Below are 19,260 nucleotides of genomic sequence, written 5' to 3'. Positions count from 1 at the left end.
TGGACAGTCCTTGTCTGTTGCAGGCAAAAAAATAAAAAATACTAATTAAAATTAAAAAAAAACGAAATTTCTGCATACGCTTAGAAGAGCAAAGAAGTGAATGGATTAATGGAGCACTACCAAGAAAATGAAAAACAACTATCGATAAGATGTGGTGGATTTCTTCTGTAGTTGGTATGTGTTAGTTTTAGTAAAAGCTGTGCTTAAAAAATAAAACCCAAACTCTGCCACCACCGTATGAGACTGGCTAATTCTTTAGGAGGATAGGAATATGTTAATATTAATCATTAAATTCACTCCATATTCCATCTAACTGATTTGGTAGCAGGCAAGTTAGAATGTTCCTGAAGAGTGTTATATGCGCTACTTGGAAAGAAGTCAATGGACACCATAGTGTGACGAACAAACGGCCACGGAACCCACATTTATAAGATGTAGAACCTCCTTTCGCTGCGATGACTGCAGTCTTACGGGGGGGGGGCATACTCTCCGCAAGCGTATGATAGCGATCAATGGGAGTTTTGGACTATTCCCGTAGGCATGTAATGAGATCCTGGCCTGTTGTGAGGAAGACGTCACTTAACCTCTCCAGACGCCCATAAGATGTGATGGTACCAACGTGTGAGTTGGTACACATACTAACTCATACGTAGTTGGTACATGTTGGTGTTAGTAAAAGCATCGCTTAAAAAATAAAACTCCAAACCTGCCACCTCCATATGAGATTGGATAATGCTTTAGGAGGATAGTAATGTGCTAATGTTAATCATTAATATATTCCCACAAACCACGCAGTTATAGCAGCAAGCCTTATGACATGGTGCATTGTCTCTTGTTCAAAGAGACAATGGCTGTAGATACGCCACAAAGTAGAAAGAATTGTATTGTGCAGAATGTTCAGATACCGCTCGAAATTCAATGGTCGTATCACCAAAGAGGTCCGATGCCAAACCAGAAAAAACAGGACCATACTATTACATCGCCACCTCTGAATTTCATAGTTGGGATTATGCACTCTGGTAAGAGACGTTCACGGCATCCGCGACACCCACACCAAGCATTTGCTCGGTAGAGGTGTAGAGAGACTTTTTGCTCCATAACACAGCTTTCCAAGTTTCCACTTCCCACTGTACGCATTCTTTGCACCACTGACCACGACGCTGCATGTTAGTTCAGGTAATGCAGGGCTTGCATGTTGCGGTCCTACTATGAAATCCCATGTCGTTAGCCTCCGTTCCGAATGTTTTTGTGCAGATTCGTGTTCCAGTCGCTGCTCGGAACTCCGCACTCAACGTGTCGACCGACGAGTGGCGGTTTTTACATATTATCCTTCGTAGCACTCTATGGTCACGTTGGGTGAGTGTGGTTAGTCGTCCAGTGCTGGTAGCACTTGTAGTTGACTCCCTGCGCTTCCATCTCAGTATAGTATCACGATTGTAGACCTGGAAATAGCTCAAATTGTCAACATTTTGCCGAAGAGATAGGCCTGCGACATGGCATCCTATCACAACCCGGAGACAGTTACACTGATATGGGTGAATCATGCTCCTCCCATTTACCGGTATGTATGTATGTGTGTGTGTGTGTGTGTGTGTGTGTGTGTGTGTGTGTGTGTGTGTGTAAAGAAGATTTTTGTTATTATTTGTTCTTTTTTTAGTACAAAAACGTTTGGCCTCTGCCCTGATAAGGAAATGCCTTTTTGTTAGAGGATCAGCGTAGCTGAAGCTATATATAATAATATTTCCCAAAGGGCCAATATTGTATACTTGGATATTAGAAACTATGCCTGATATTGATTTCTTAATTTGTTGGTCATGGTGTACCACTAGTTACTTTGCGAGGTGAAAAAAGCATTGTTCTGGAAGTGTATCACTGTTAATTTTCGGATTTTCTTTAATATTTAAATTTAAAGATTCAAAAAATCAGAAAATTACCTAAATTCACTAAAACACAATATTAATATTGTTTTAGTGAAAAATATTTCTTTATCTTAAATTATTAATCTTGAGATTAACTTAAGAAACTTCTGAAGAAAACTAATAATTTTAATGAAATTTTCAGCTGAATAGCCTATCAACTTTTCAACTTTTAATGGGATTATTCTCTATTCTCTATGAGTAAGCTATACTCTTTTCATTACATAATTATTCTTGTATGATCAAAACTGAGTAGGAAAAATATATTTTTCTAAAAATTACCTTTATATGACTGCATTCTTTTTGTGGTTTGAATTAATTACATTAATCGACTTTTTTCCACATATATACAAATAAATAGGCAACGCAGAATAATTCCACATACCAGTTAGAGCTGAACAGAGCAGACGACATGAAATATCTGGCATTTGCACGTCAACAAATTAACTATTTCAAGTTCCCGTATATGAGCCTGTTTCGCACTAGATATCAAGATTAAAAATATTTTAATTGATTATAAGCACTAGTTTCATTGAAGATAGGACAAAAAATGCTGGTTTTTTCAAAGTTTTCTCAAACTAATTTTAATTTTTTAAGTTGTTTCCATTAAGCCAATAAAAATTTTTTTTAATCTCATTGCAAAACAAATTGTATATATTAACGAATAAGCTCATAATCTGATAATTTCTCTCTCTCTTTTTTACTTTGGCAATTTAAATTCTGATTTCTTTTATTCCATTATTTGTATATTAATTATATTGAAATAAAAAGGGGTAATAGAAAACTGAAGATAAAAAAAAGCAGTAGTGTGATCTGATCAGGAGAGTACAAAATGCCGGAAGTTGGACAACACCTGTTTCCGAAATATCGAAGTGTATGTATTTAAAATTATTACTTAGAGGCGTTAGAAAATAGTAACTGCTGTAATAAAGATGTGTTTCGAGATATGTAATGAGATAAATGCCAATTTCAGTAACTGCATCTATATATATATAAACTATGGAATTTCAGTTATTAATAAATTGACAACAATTTGGTCTTAAGAAAATTCGCTTTAAAATTGAGAAATAGGTGATGCTTTTTCTTTAAGTTCAGAAGAAAATGATTTTTTTTTTTTTTTATGTTGAACTGATGTACGGCTTAAAAATATGACCATATTTATAATCCGAAAAATTTTCTATGAGAACTCACCAGCTTCGTGAGTAACAGTAACAAAACATGAACGTTAGAATCACGTATGAAACTATGCAAAAGCGGCAGGGTGAAATAAGCAAGTTCTAGGAAAAGCAGATAATAACCAGTGATTTTCTGTATACCTAGTTACATAATTATTAGGTAAGTGAAAACATTTTCAATTATTTATATTTATTAACGTTTACAGTTTTCGCTCTTCAAAGTTACATAATTTATTATTATTAGCAACTCCAATTATTTTTCAGTTTATTGGTTATATGATGACTCTAATAAAAGTTCAGTCTGCGAGATTTAAGTATAATATCATTATCAACCACATACAGGATAGCATAAAACGTTCAGATTTATTTACTAACGAGTAGTCATTTGTAATGCCTTAAATACTTCACACGCAAAACATCTGTATGTGTGTGTGTACATATATATATATATATATATATATATATATAATATTAAATAATTTGATATCTCTCCTTAACTTCACCCATTAATTAGATATAATTTTGTTTGCCAGGCTATTAATCAAAACGGACTATTTCATTTTTAAAGATATTATTTGTAAACAAACATGTGTCCCCTGTTTAGGCTTAACAGATTCTTTAATTTTAGCCGAACTCTACCAGAACTACATTCAATCCATAAATCTATGGCATTTCCAAATTATTTATTATTATTCAGGGCTTTCATGGAGATTCTGCGATTCATCACGAGGTTTACTGTAGATACCACAATGCCTATTGTACCACTCCTTAACCTCATGTGTAAGTCCAGGCAGTAATATGGTAGTTTATTAACATGTCTGTTATATTACTGCAGAGCAATATATTGGGAAATTTACAGTATTCAAAATGAATGAAAATAGTAAGTTAAAAACTTCTCATAAATCAACTAACGTTAGAAACTGTTTTTGTTATAATTCATATTATCCAATGAGTATTTAAAAAAAAGAAAAAAAAAAGTGGATTTTTCCCATGGAGAATCCTGAATGAGTGAAGTATGTACTAGAGAATGAATGTGTAAGGTTTAGAATGATAGACATTATTATTAACATCTGACCTCAATGGAGTCAGAGACTCATCATGGGAGGTACACACTATCACACACACAAAACTCATCGAACTGTGACTTAAACTGATTCAGTGTGTCTACATTCATAACACACACAGGAAATGTCTTCCATGCACCAACCACTCTCCATGCAAAGAACCTTCTCCTCTCCTCACACCCTCCTTATACAGTTTCCAGGGATGGCCTCTTGTTCTATCTACCCTTTCTCATTCTATGAAAAATTTCTTTCATGTCAACCTGATAACTCCTGACTAACATATGTCTCAATGGCATTCTCCCTCCTCCTCCTATTCACATGACTTTGAAATTTACATTCTTTCCATCTCTCTTCATACTCCACATTCCAAAGACCACTGACCACCTATGTGAATCTTTTCTGGACCCTTTCTAACATATCTTTGTTACAATGAAAACCCGGTGATCAAATCTGTGCATAGTAATCCATATGAGGCTTTATACAATAGAATCATAACCTCTTTATTTCTGCATGTCAAGGTCCTCCACATCATTGCCAATATCTGATGTGATGACTTTACAACTTGTGCAATGTGGCTCCTGAATTTCAGGTCCTAGTTCACCATCACTCCCAGATCCCTCATCTCCTCCACCTAGTTTAAAGTTTCCTCATCAAGTGTATACTTTGCATCTCATATTGCTTATCAAATTTCAAAACCTTACACTTTGTAACATTGAACTTACAGTTTATGTCTGTGACAGAGACAAAACAATTTTAATACTTCCAATATTTTGTCTCTGTCACAGACATCTTCAGGGATTCCAAAAAAACCTTTTGCAACAACACACAAAAAAACAATACAATAGTGAGTGAAACTAAAGTCCTATCTAGGTGATGCACCCTCTATGGGCATTTGCAGGTGGCCTAGGATGTAAAGAGGATCTCTGATAATTATCGTTTTCCAAATTTTGGGAAGTTCATTGCAACCGTATTTGTTTAAATTCGGTTGATTCCTGAGTGCAGATGCAGATTCAAAGAAAAATCTTTCTTTTTTGAAGTTACTATGGTGGAGCATGGTGGTTTTTTTCCAGGAGATCCTGTGGTTGTATCCAAAACATGGTCTGCAAGGCCAGATTCACCATAATCGTGATTGCAGATGTATGACCTGTGTTCTTCTAACCGGATTGTTGCTGATCTGCCTGTCTGTCCGAAGTAAGCCAGTTTACAGGCACAAGGTACTCTATATGAGAATATGTGGTGGAGATACTTAATGAGCAGTTCATAAAGATCTTTCAATCTTGTGAATGTGACTTCATGGAGGGATTGAGAGCAGTTAATGATGGGGAAGAGAGACTGATTGTAGGTGAGCAAGAGTTGTATGTGGAGTTGAGTAAACTAGATGTTAATAAGGCTATGGGACTTGATAATATATCACCACGTATTCTGAAGGAATGTGCCAGGGAGTAGACACCTGCCTTGACATATTTATTTAATATGAGTCAAATCTAGGATCCAGAGTTGGGTTGACAACAATGGTATTATCTTTGATGGATAGCATGGATTTGCTAAAGGGAGGTCATGTTTTAGTAATCTACTTACTTATCACAATAAAGTGACTGCTTCTTTGCACAGAGGAGAAGGATACACAGTAATATACTTGGATTTCGCAAAGGCTTTTGATAGAGTACCTCATGATAAGTTGACAGTCAAACTAGAGTAAATGGGGTTGGGTATTAGATTAGTGCATTGGATTGGAGACTGGCTATCTGATAGGTATCAACAAGTTGTGTATGGGGGAGCAATATCCAGGAAAAGGAAAGTCACTAGTGGAGTGCCTCAGGGGGTCTGTTTTAGGGCCATTACTGTTTAACTTGTATATTAATGATATAGGTGAAGATTTGGATGGAGATATTCAGTTGTTTACAGGTGATGCAAAGTTGGGACGAACCATGAAGAGTAGTGAAGATGTTGTGGCCTTACAGGAAGACTTGAATAGATTAAGTGATTGGGCATGGAAATGGTGATGTGAGTTCAGTGTTGCAAAATGTAAGGTTTTAAAATTTGGAAAACAAAGATGGGATGCGGAATTTATGCTTGGTGAGAATATATTGTTCACGGTAGAGGAAATAAGAGATCTCGGGGTGATAGTCGATAAGGATCTAAAATTTAGGGGACACATAGCCAAAATTGTGAAGACAACACAAAGGCTTCTGGGAATGTTGCAGAGGATACTGACATGTAGAAGCAGGGAGATTCTTGTTCCATTGTATAAGGCTTTGATTAGGCCACACATGGACTATTGTGCCATGTGTGGCCCAGATTTGGTCACTGGGTTTTCAGAATGATGAAGAGATGTTGGAAAGGGTCCAAAGGCGACTGACTAAGGTAGTTTCTGACCCATGGAATGTTGAGTATGAGGAAAGATTGAGAAGATGTAATTTGCAGAGTCTGGTGGACAGGAGGAAGAGGGGAGATATGATAGAGACCTACAAGTTGGTAAGGGGTTGTTATAGGATCAATGCTGGAGAAGTTATACAGAGAATAGTGGAAGATCAGGGGAGAACCAGAGGTCATCCCTGGAAGCTGTAAAAAGAGGGTGTGAGTAGGGGAGTGAGAGGCAGGCTTTTTTCGTGCAGATTTGTGAATGATTGGAATGCCTTGCCTGAGAGTGTGGTGTCTGCAAGGAGTTTGAATGTGTTTAAGACACGGTATGATGAGCTGTGTGTGTGTGATAAAAGGACCTCCCAGATGAGTCTTTGACCCCATGAAGTCTTGGGGTGGTTAAAATAATAATATACTCCAGGCACTGATAGAGGAGGGAGCTGGTCTTTGGTGGCCCACCGTAAACTTGCTACCCAGGATAACGGTAGCAAGTTTACGGTGGGGCTTAAAGGCTGTATGGAGGTTGTACTTTTTTAATGATCTGGCTATTTTTTTTTTATGTACCACGGATGTAAGGTATGGTGATGGCATTTCTGAAGAGATGGTTGGGGAATGGTGAGGACTTGATTATTTTTTTAATTCTGTAGTCACTGTAGCCATTGGAAAGAAGGTGTTGTGTATGTGTTTGAGTTCGGTTGAAAGAACAGTTTCACTGGAACAAAGATTGTGGGCTCTATTGGTAAGAGTTTTAATAATGCCGTATTGCTGAGAGGGGTGGTGGTAGGAGAGTTTGTGAATGTATCTGCCTTTATGAGTAGGTTTTCTATATACAAAGAAAGAAAGTTACCATTAGGAAGGCGTGTTACTAAGGTGTCTAGGAAGGGTAAACAATTGTTATTTTCCTTTTCCATCGTGAACTGGATTCTTGGATGTAGACTATTGAGGTGACTGAGGAAGGAATCTAATGTGTCTGGGCCATCAGGCCAAATAGAGAACACAACATCTACATATCTTGGCCAGATAGAAGGTTTTAGAGGGGAAGATTTTCCATGTAAAAATTGGCAAGAGGGAGGAACCCATGGCAATTTCCTGTATCTGTTTGTAGATTTTGTTCTTCCAAGAAAAATAACCAGAGTAGATAGCAAAGGAAAAGAGCTCTAAGATATCAAAAGGAAAAATGTTTTTTGAGAGTGTTAAGGTGTCAATTAGGGGAATATTGGTAAACAATGAGATGATGTCAAAGCTGATCATTATGTCTGTATTATTTAAAGTAAGATTTTCAATTAAGTTTTTAAAGTAGGTAGAGTTTTTTACATGAGATGTGGTAAGACCAGTGAGGCGGGGGGTCAAAGAGTTAGCTAGCTGCTTTGACAATTTGTAGCAAGTAGCATTAGTGGCATCTACTATAGGTCTTAGAGGAGAATTAGGTTTGTGGATTTTCAGTAAACCGTATATACAGGGGGACGAGAACCGAATGATTTGAGTTTTTTTGTAATGTCAGGAGGCTAAGAGGACACTTTTTTAAGTAGGATTTTTAACTTGAGTTTTTGTGGGATCATGTTCAAGTAGTATGTAGGTAGTGCGATCAAGGAGAATAATATCCATTTTCCGATTATATTCTGAGGCATTAAGAACGATTGTGGCATTACCCTTATCAGCTCTGGTGATGACAGTACTTTTTTCTTTTCATAATTTTCTGAGGGCAGAGAGTTGTCTGGAAGATAAATTAATTTTTGGAGGTGATGACCAGGAGAGGATGTTAGCTATGTCAAGTCTGATGTTATTGGCTGTTTCTGGAGCTAAGTGACGAATTCGACGTTCGATGTTGTACATAATATCCAATACCGGAACTTCTTTAGGCGTGCCGGCAAAATTGTGTCCGAGGCTTAGGGCACTAATGGCATCTTTGCTGAGTCTTTTGCCACTAATGCTCCTTGCTACAAATTGTTAAAGTAGCTAGCTAACTCTTTGACCCCCCCCCCTCACTGGTCTTACCGCATCTCATGTAAAAAAACTCTACCCACTTTAAAAACTTAATTGAAAATCTTACTTTAAATAATACAGACATATTGGTCGGTTTTGACATCATCTCATTGTTTGCCAATATTCCCCTAATTGACACCTTAACACTCTTGAAAAACGTTTTTCCTTCTGATATCTTAGAGCTCTTTTCCTTTGCCATCTACTCTGGTTATTTTTCTTGGAAGAACAAAATCTACAAACAGAGATAGGGAGAACTGCCATGGGTTCCCCCCCCCCTGCCAATTTTTACATGGAAATTTTTGAAAAACAAGCCATAGACTCTTCCCCTCTAAAACCTTCTATCTGGGTAAGATATGTAGATGATTTGTACACTATTTGGCCTCATGGCCCAGACACATTAGATTCCTTCCTCAGTCACCTCAATAGTCTGCATCCAAGAATCCAGTTTACGACGGAAAAGGAAAATAACAATTTTTTACCCTTCCTAGACACCTTAATAACATGCCTTCCTAATGGTAACCTTTCTTTCTCTGTATATAGAAAACCTACTCATACAGGCAGATACATTCACAAACTCTCCCACCACCAACCCTCTCAGCAATATGGCATTATTAAAACTTACTAATAGAGCCCACAATCTTTGTTCCAGCGAAACTGCCCTTTCAACCTAACTCAAACACATACACAACACCCTCCTTTCCAATGGCTCCAGTGACTACAGAATTAAAAATATAATCAAGTCCTTCCCCGTTTCCCAACGAGAAGGACTTCAGAAATGCCATCACCATACCTTACATCCATGGTAGATCAATAAAAATAGCCAGATCATTAAAAAAGTACAACCTTCATTCAGCTTTTAAGCCCTACCGTAAACTTGCTACCCTTATCCGTTCCACCAAAGACCAACTCCCTTCTATCAGTGCCTGGAGTATATAGAGCACCTTGTGCCTGTAAACTGGCTAACTTTGGACAGACAGACAGATCAGCAACAATCTGGTTAGAACACAAGTCATACATCTGCAATCACGATTATGGTGAATCTGGCCTTGCAGACCATGTTTTGGATACAACCCACAGGATCTCCTGGAAAAAAACCACCATGCTCCACCATGATAAATTCAAAAAAGAAAGACTTTTCTTTGAATCTGCATCTTTACTCAGGAATCAACTGAATTTAAACAAATACGGTTGCAATGAACTTCCCAAAATTTGAAAAACGTTAATTATCAGAGATCCCGCTTTACATCCTAAGTCACCTGCAAATGCCCATAGAAGGCGCACCACCTAGATAGGACTTCAGTTTCACTCACTGTTGTATTATGTTTTTTGTGTGTGTTGTTACAAACGTTTTTTTTTGTAATCCCTGAAGATGTCTGTGTGACGGAGACGAAATATTGGAAGTATTAAAATTGTTTTTAATCCTTTCTCAGTGCTGATAATTCATTAAATCTCCAACATGAATTCTTCACAGCACTTAAGCCTCAACACATGAACTGACAGTTCCACTTACGATTCATGCAATCTATTCAAGTCCTCCTATAAGGCTATAACACCTGTTTGAATAGGCTTTGCTCTCCCCAATTTGGCATCAGCTGCATATCACCAGTTAAACCCATCCCAGTATCATTAACATACAAATTGAACAACAATGGCTCCCTATGGCATGCTGCTAGTGATCCTCCTTTAAAACACTGCATCCTCCATATAGAACTTTCTGATACCTGGCTGCTAGCCATTCACCGATCCAACTCACTAGTCTGTTATGCAGTCCCATCTGCTTCAGTTTATTTAACAGCTTTTCATGTGACGGTGTATCAAAAGCTTTTCCAAATTCTAGGTATATCACTGTATGTGCTTGTCAGACATTTGCCACCTTGTTAGTACATCAGTAAGTTAATAAAACATGATCTCCCTTTAACAAGCTCATGCTGACAACCACAGACCATATTGCTATTATCAACCCTTTTCTGTGTCATTTCTCACCAATTTCTCCGGTACCTTAACCACAATTCTAGATATACAGATTGACCTATAATTTGTAACCACAGCCTTATCACCCTTTATGCAGTGGAACAGTTTTAGCTTCTTTCCACTCTCTTGGAACCTGTGCTGTTCTAAGACCCTTATTAAACAAGCATGCCAATGCTATTGCCAATTCCCTGGAACGTTCCTCTAAGACAGGTGGTGATATAATGAAATCCTATCGCCTTATCGATATCAGTGTTATTTATTTCCTCATATACCTCCTGCTCACAATTAGGCCAGCCTCTCCTATTCTTACACAAATTGTTCACATTGCAATCAGAATACCAGATAACCCAAACCACTCCCCAAACACCCTAGATCACTTCCTCAGTGAGTCCTCCTGGGTAATTCCGACCACAGTCTAGTGCTCATCTCCTTCCCCCCCCCCCATACAACAATGCTTACATAGCTACTTCCATACAAGAGTAGTGTAGCATTATAACAGTGCCAAGTGGGACAGCCTCTTATGCCATCACTGGGATGATGAGCTACAAGGAAGAGAGAATGATAAATATTGGGAATTGTAAAAGGCATATCTGATATAGGTAGTGTAATACTGTATGTCAACAATTAGCTGAATAAATAAGATACGAGTGAAATTAGCCAATTAGCAGATAATAATCAGATATATGATTATTATTATTTTGTGACATCTCCAAGGAGTTCAAAGACTCATCGAGGGAGGGCATCTGCTCTACAAATCTCTATCATCTACACCAACACCATCTACCGTTCACCACCACTAGTATTTTTGTGTCTGTAAATGGCATGTGTCCTAGAAGCCGATTTGTCTGTATGAGGACTATAAAATGCAGTTTAGAAAATTGACAAGAATGATATGAAAAGGGAGAAACACAATATGAGAAGAGACAGTGACTAGTCAGTTCAGAGGAAATCCAAGGGAGTTCTTCTACTAGTATAGTAAACAAAAGAAAGAATAATTTTAAAAAGTCATACTAGTGGATGGGAATCATAAGAAAGTTACCTTGGCAATGGATACAGTAGCATTATTCAAGGAACACTTTTTCAGAATATTTCATAATGCCCGTAATAGAGGCAGACTATAAAGAGAAATGAATGAACTAGAGGTGCATGAGATGTTGAGTAGGCTAGATGCTAATAAGGGTTGGATATGTCGCCACCTAACTTTAGGGAATAGGCAGAATTAATGATGGAAGTTTTTTCACTTGACTATGCTACCAATTTTATATTTGGTTTAATTGACCAAATGTCCTTTATCCATGTGTAAGCAAACAAAGTTTGCACTTGAAGTATTTTCCGGACTGGGGCAACTTGTGGTAAAGGTGGGATAAGTTCTGATCACTTGCCTTAGTATCCTTGCAGACAGTATACTGCTATGCATAAAGGGAAGAGTCACTGCTCAGACCGGTTTCGACCTTTATTGAGGTCTCGTCAGTGGGAGCCAGACCCAGAGGTAGTGATGCTAAGGTGGAAGTAATTCAGAAGTCATATAATCATATACCAGTTGCCCAAAGGTGTCGATACCTTATTACTAAAATTCTCTGGATTAGAGATAGTTGATGGAAGTTTTTTCACTTGGCTATGCTACCAATTATATATTTGGTTTAATCCTTTATCCAAGTGTAAGCAAACAAAGTTTTTACCTGAAGTATTTTCAGAACTGGGACAACTCTCAGGGTATATGGTGATATGACTTCTGCATTACTTCCACCTTAGTATCACCACCTCTGGGTCTGGCTCCCACTGATGAGACGTCAAAGGTCGAAAACGGTCTGGGTAGTGGCCCTTCCCTTAATGCATAGCAGTATACATCTCCACAAGGAGATGTGCTTTGCATTATGGGATACTAAGGCAAGTGATCAGAACTTCTCCCACCTTTACCACGAGTTGCCCCAGTCCTGAAAATACTTCAGCCGCAAGCTTTGTTTGCTTACACTTGGATAGAGGATTAAACCAAGTATATAATAAGCAGAAGAATTAATTTACGCTTGAACTGGTTGTTTAGTTTTGAGCAGGATAAAATTGAATTTCATACTGAAATGAAGAGTGTAAGATCATTTTAAAAATGAATCAAGGTTGAACAGGCTTCAGAAGGATCAATGGCAAATCCTGAAGAAAACGTAGATTGATTCATTCAGAGAGGTATGTGGTGAGGTTGTAAGGATATAAAAAAACAGAACTCCATGGTACACTCAGGAAGTTAAAGAGGCAATGAAGGAAAAGAATAAAGCATGCAGCTGAAGGTAATTCAGTTTGTGGTCTTAGACAATAGAGAGAAAAATGTAAAAAAGCAAAACACTGTGTAAAACTATGTAAACAAAAGTCATGGGAAGACTGGTAAGAACATTAAAAATAAATATCAGGAAGGTGGCAAAATATTCTGGAGGCTATTGAAAAAGATTAGAAATGAAAGGAAAGATTACTATAAAAGGAATCAGAGATGATAAATTTGACATGAAAACTGAAGATAAAGATATCCTTGACGTATGGAGTAATTACTTTGAAAAATTGCTAAATGAAACAATCGGTGACAGCGCAGTGGTAAAAAAACACTGACCTGGCATGCAGTCAGGAATACGTATCCATACTTGAAGTAGAAAAAGTCATCAAAAGCCTGAAATGTGGAAAGGCAGCTAGAGTAGATGAAATTCAGTCAGAAATGCTCAAATATGGAGTTTAAAAGTTTTACAGTGGCTGCATTGCATAATTCAGAAGGCCTGATCAGAGGGTTGAATTCTAAATGATTGAAGCAGAGCTCTCATAGTACTCATCTATAAAAAGTGAAATAAAACTGAATGCGAGAATTACAGAGGTATTTCCATACTGAGTGTTCCTTGTAAGATTTATGCCAGTATAAACTTGAGAAACAGCTAAGAAAAATTATGGAAGCAAAGCTTGGTGAAGAACAGGTTGGATTCAGGCCAAATAGAGGTTGTCAGGATCAAATTTTTGCTTAAAGACAAATAGTCGAGAAATCTTGGGAATATAACAATGATTTGTGTTTAAGTTTTGTTTATCTGGAAAAAGGAATATGATAAGGTGCCAAAAGGAAAGCTCTTCAAAGCAGTACAGTTATAGCGTAAATGGAACATTATATCAAGCCATACATAGTCTTTATTTAAGCTGTAAGTCAGTTAGAATTAAAGGAGGTACAGGATGATGGTTTGAGGTAAATTCAGGTGTGCAACAAGGGTTCACATATTTCCACTATTATTCGTTATCTACATGGATCACATTATGAAAGAAAGTGGTATTAATTCTGATATCAAAATTGGTTATATTAATCTTAGCTCTTTACCTTACTTTATGCAGATGACATTATACTTCTGAATAAATCCAGTACAAGTCTGCAAGATTCCCCTTACTGAATTGAATAACTGTTGTAAAAAATTTGGTATGAAAATCTGCAATAAAAAGACAATGAAAATAGGCAGAAACATTGAAAATATCAACTGTAGTCTGAATGATGAACCTATAGAACAAGTAAAACATTTCAACTATTTAGGCACATTTTTTTAGTGAAGATGGCAAATTAAATATGGAAATAAATAGCAGAATTAGTAAAGCTGGTATGGTAGGAAGTCAGCTAAATAAATTTATATGGAATAAGATAGAATTTAGTCCAAACACTAAATTAACTGTGTACAAGACAGTGTTCAAACCAATTTTAACTAATGGATCTGACAGCTGGGTTAGAAATAACACACTTGCTCAAAGACTGAAGAGTTCTGAAAAAGATTAGTGGAGTGAACAGATGGCATCAATGGCAGTATCACATTAAATATGAGGATATCAGGAAAGAACTTGACATTGTTAGCACTCAGGAATGTGTTAGTAGTGCTAATCTCAGGTGTTATGGTCACTTAAACAGAATGGAAGAGGAAAGATTAGCAAAACAAGTGTTCTTTGCCTGGTTCACAGGAAAAAGACCTAGAGAAAGATGTTGATGGATTGATGCTGTAAAAAGTACCTTAAAAGATCGAAATATAAGATCTGATAATATTGGAATCTTGACAGATAACAGATCAATTTGGATGAAAATTGTTGATCGAAAGTTTGTGATGTAGCTTTTTTCATATAGTACTATCATAATTACCCTGTAAACCCCCCCCCCATTACACTTTTTTTTTATAATGTTAGTCAAGTTGCTTTTAATTTATCGTCCTACATGTTTCGCCAATTTTTCTATCGGCATCTTCAGGGAATACAAAATTAGTAAGCTATATGAAGGTAACAGACTAGGTTATAACTGATGGTTCTAATTCATACAAAAATTAGTATTGAGCGAGACAATGCGCGTGTCTCAGGAACGTGATTTATTTGTTATGACTCATGATGTAATTGTCATGAAAGTTCATTTCTTTGATGTTAATGATCTAATTAAAGCTTTCCAAATCTCTGGTAAGGTTAGACCTTGATTAGGTTTTCAGTTGTGCGGGTGACTGTAGCTGCTTCCTTGAAGGTTCTTGAATGGTAGTTATCTTCTATATAGGGCATAAGGCTCTTATTCCACTCAATGGGATGGTTGGTAGAGGCAAAGTGGCAAGAAAGGTCTGAAATGTCTTGTCTGTTGTTTCTGACATACCCTATGTGTTCTTTCTTTCTCGTTTTGAAGCTTCTAGAGGTCTGATCTATGTAACTAATACCACATGAGCAAGGTATATTATATATTCCAGAGTACTTGTAGAAAGGATGAGGGTCTTTCGGTGATCTTAAAAATTTCTGAATAGTGTTGACTGGCTTGAATGCTACTCTGATATTATGTGGTTTTAGAAGGTTAGCCAATTTTTTGGAAATGCTGTTGACAAACGGAATAGTAATAGTACTGATGTATTGGATGTCATCACATTGTCTATGTGGTATATCAGTCAAGAGAATCTTGTTGTAGAGTCTTTTTGGATAACCATTTAAAGATAGCTCTCTGGATATCATAGTTAATTCCGTTTTTAGCTCATCATGGTCTGTTGTGTACTGTATAGCTCTTTTCTTGAGCATATGGATAATGCTAAGTTTCTGAGATATATGATGAGACGAGCTGAAATGGAGGTAACGTCCAGTATTTGTAGGTTTTCTATACACAGATAGGTTGATGCTATTATTGGTTTGTTTCGTTATTAGGATGTCTAGGAATGGCAGTTTTCCATCTTTTTCAATTTCTAATGTGAATTTGATGGTATGGTAGAAACTGTTGATTTAGTTGAGGTAATCCATTAGTTCTTCTTTCGTATGATCCCAAATAAGAAAGATATCATCAACATATCTGTACCAAATTTTCGGTTTTGGAATGATCTGGGATAAGATTTTATTCTCTAGATCTTCCATGAATAAGTCAGCACAATGAGGAGAGAGGGGGGCTATCCATGACTAATCCGATGAATTGTTTGTGGACAGTTTTTTTGCTAAATAAAATAGAAGTTAAACAGTGATTGAACAAAGTAGTGATGTTTCTTGGGAACAAGTTGTCTAAGATGTTGATGACTTCAACCACTGGAATGTTTGTAAACAGAGATGTAATGTCCAGATATGCTACTCGTGTATAGTTCCGTTTTTGGCTTCACAAAGAAATTTGACAGATTGTACATGCCAAGTTGGGGATTTTTGGATTATGGGGGAAGCAGTGGTTAAATTCCGCTGGGGCCCGCCCCAAAAAGAAGCACTTTTCTCCCTTGATGGTAATTATGCCTACATTATTGTGTTGTTATTCAACAGTTGTTTACAGTTTTGAACGTATATATAAAGTCAATATCAACAGTCGCCTGATTATAAATGCGTGATAAAAAAGAAGGGATGGGGAGGTTTGGAGCTTCCTATAATGCGTTATTTTGCAGTGATTGACAAACAAACATTATTGCAACGTAGTATAACAAAATTTTGACAGACTCGTAACGATATTTTGCCTATTCTGGTTGTCAACACTGTCAACAACAGTCAGTAAATACAACAGTAGATTAGCAGTTGTTTATCAGAGCTCTTGATTGTGAGAAGCACGAAGAAAATCGTATAATATTTTTGTGTTTATGTAGGCCTACTATTTCAACTATGGATAAATACATTGGTGCAGTCTTTAAACGGAAAAATAGATTGGATGACAGTGATAATACAAAATTGAGTTTGTAATGACAGTTTGTGTGTAGTTTCTGAAGAGAAAGAAATCTGTAATGAATCCACAAAAACACAGGATTCCCATCAGTTGCAATGCAATAATATTAATACGTTGAACGAAAGGAAAGATTTGCCAACTTGCTGGGCACTCGACCAGTGGATAGCATTCAAAGGGTTACTTTGTAAGGACAGAGGTTTGGAGTGTATAACGTGCAGAGGTACAGACCCTAGGTGCAAGTTCTTCATATCGGGGTATTCACTTAGCATAAATGGATTAATACGTATTAAAGGGAAAGGGTCTAAACAATACCAACAAAAGCAACTTGGAAAGAAAATTTACGAACATAGAGATACCAAATCTCACAAAAGTGCAGAAAATTATTAGAAGTAAAAGTGAGAATTTATTGTGACACATAGAAGAACAGAGCTCTTGAGCTCATGAAATCATGTGCTGTATGTTTCGCACTGCGTATCATATTGCAAAGCATAATCGTCTTTTTGTAGATCACCCAAAATTAATCGATCTTCAGATTCTTAATGGTTAGATGTGAGGCGTGCTTTACATAGTAATGTGACATTAACTGAGATAGTGAGTCATATTGCAAAACAAATGAAACACGAAATTGCAGACAGCATTATTAACCATAGAACCAAAATTTCTGCTATTCTAGATGAAAGTACATCCATATCTAACCAGACTATTCTGATAGTGTACATACCGGTGCAATAAATGGTGGTGATGTTACAACACTATTCTTTGATTTTATTCAATTAAAAAGCGCCAAAGCAATGGGCATTAAGAACTCACTTATGAAGTGTCTTGAAAAGCACGGTCCGAAAAAAGAAATCCTGCAGGAAATTCTAATTGGATTATGTACGGATGAGGCCTCAGTTATGCTAGGGAAACGAACAGGTTTGGCAACATTGATGAAAGAAGATTTTCCAACAGTTTAATGTCACTGTATAAATCATTGCTTAGACCTTGCTGTGCACGATTCAAAGAAAGATGTTATGACAACAAATCATTTTGTGGTGTTTCTTGATAACATATATTCAACGTCTCCAAAGAACTTACATGACCTAAGGAAATGTGCAAACAGTTGTTCTGCAGTCTCACCAAAGTGGGAAAGATGTTGTTAACTCGTTGGGTTGCATCAAGTTTTCAGGCTGTAAATTCTATTTAGAATAACTATGCATCATTGCACAGTTTCTTTACACATTTAGCTCATGATGGAAATCGAGATAGTAAAGAAAGAGCAACGTTTCAAGGGCTAGCCGGTAAACTTGAAGAAACCTACTTCATAAACAATTTAGGAATAATGATGAATGTGTTATCTGAGCTTTCTAGCCTCTCAGAATCTTTGCAAAAACAAACTGCTGTTACCCAGAGCAAACCAACTCCTGCACAGAACGAGAAGTATTTGAAGGTCACAATGAGAGAGGAGGTATTTACTAGAGGGAAGTTCAAAAAGTTATAGAAGCAGATCAGTTCAAAGGAGTTCCCTTGAAAGTATTTGGGGGTAGGATCAACACAATGGAAATAATAAAGGAATTTTATGAGAGTATAATCACAAATTTGACAAATCGGTGCATGACAGATAAGGACACGAAGTACTCAGAAATAATGAAAGTAGTTTTACCTGACTATTGGCCAGGTGATATTGCCATGGACTATGGTGAACAAGTATTGAAAGACTTGTGTGATTTGTTTTCTTTGTGTTATCGTGAGGTCATTCAATCTTATAGGGATTTTAAGCTCAGTGGAGGTAAACATGTGTCAGATGCCATGAAGGAACTTCTGAAGTGTGTTGAAACAATACCAGCGAGCAGGGATTCAGCATTATGAACAATATTGTGACACCAGCAAGAAATGCGCTCATGGTTGTAAATGTTTCATCTTTGCTGACAGTAAATAGTTGTGGTCCACCAATTTTCCAGTGGGATCCTCTTCCATATGTTAAATGCTGGATGTCCCAAGGAAGAAACAGTGCCCATACTTATTGTAAAAAGAGACTTGATGCAGAGACTCACAAATCGAAGGAAGCCTTGTGGGAACTATTGTAGACCTCCTGCAGCTGTTAACTAAGGATCGAGCAATAGCCTCACATTTATGATCCTTACTTTAAGGGCTTGGAGCTTATTCCTTTAGAATTTAACCGCTGGGGGGAGGTTAATATATATATATAATAATAATTACAATATCATAATAAATTAAATATATAAATATTTATATATTTAATTTAAATGAAAATAAAAAATAAAAAGCCTTAGCACACACACCAACAATATTAATGTACTATGGGTTTACAACCTACCCTGAGGGAGAGCCACATAAAAAAAATATATATAATTATCAAAATTATCATCATCAGACCTCCATGGAGTCAAAAGATTTATCATAGTCACTAAAAGATCATCAATCTGCCTTAAACCCATTCATTTCTGCAGTCACCACACTCACGGGTAACATGTTCTACTCACCAATCGCTCTCCAAAGAACTGCTCCTCACCTCCATGCTCACATCCTCCTTATACGCCTTCCAGGGATGCCCTCTTGTTCTGTCTTTTTCTTCCTCTATTCTGTGAATAATATCCTCCACATTAATCTAGTAACAACTCTCACTAACTTATGTGTTTCAGTCATATTCCCTC

The 19,260-nt window shown here is 36.9% G+C and overlaps 1 protein-coding gene across 13 annotated transcripts in view; it reads left to right on the top strand.

Moving 5' to 3' along the window:
- The window catches only part of LOC150095297 (CYFIP-related Rac1 interactor B-like), a 587,095-nt gene that overhangs the window by 361,147 nt on the left and 206,688 nt on the right, over nucleotides 1-19,260 (top strand). The window contains exon 1 of one of the 13 annotated variants that reach the window (XM_090410590.1): nucleotides 2,775-3,251. The exons of the other annotated variants lie outside the window; for them this stretch is intronic. The gene's annotated coding sequence lies outside the window, so the exon portion shown is untranslated. Of the gene's footprint in view, nucleotides 1-2,774; nucleotides 3,252-19,260 lie in introns of those variants that run through there. 13 annotated transcript variants of the gene reach the window in all.

The sequence above is a fragment of the Typopeltis vanoorti genome, chromosome 20, assembly GCF_054136105.1.
Source record: "Typopeltis vanoorti isolate ZY-2024b chromosome 20, IOZ_Tvanoo_1.0, whole genome shotgun sequence".
In the NCBI taxonomy this organism is placed as follows: domain Eukaryota; kingdom Metazoa; phylum Arthropoda; class Arachnida; order Uropygi; family Thelyphonidae; genus Typopeltis; species Typopeltis vanoorti.
The sequence above is the reverse complement of the archived record's forward strand: the minus strand, read 5'-3'. Positions and strand labels throughout refer to the sequence as shown.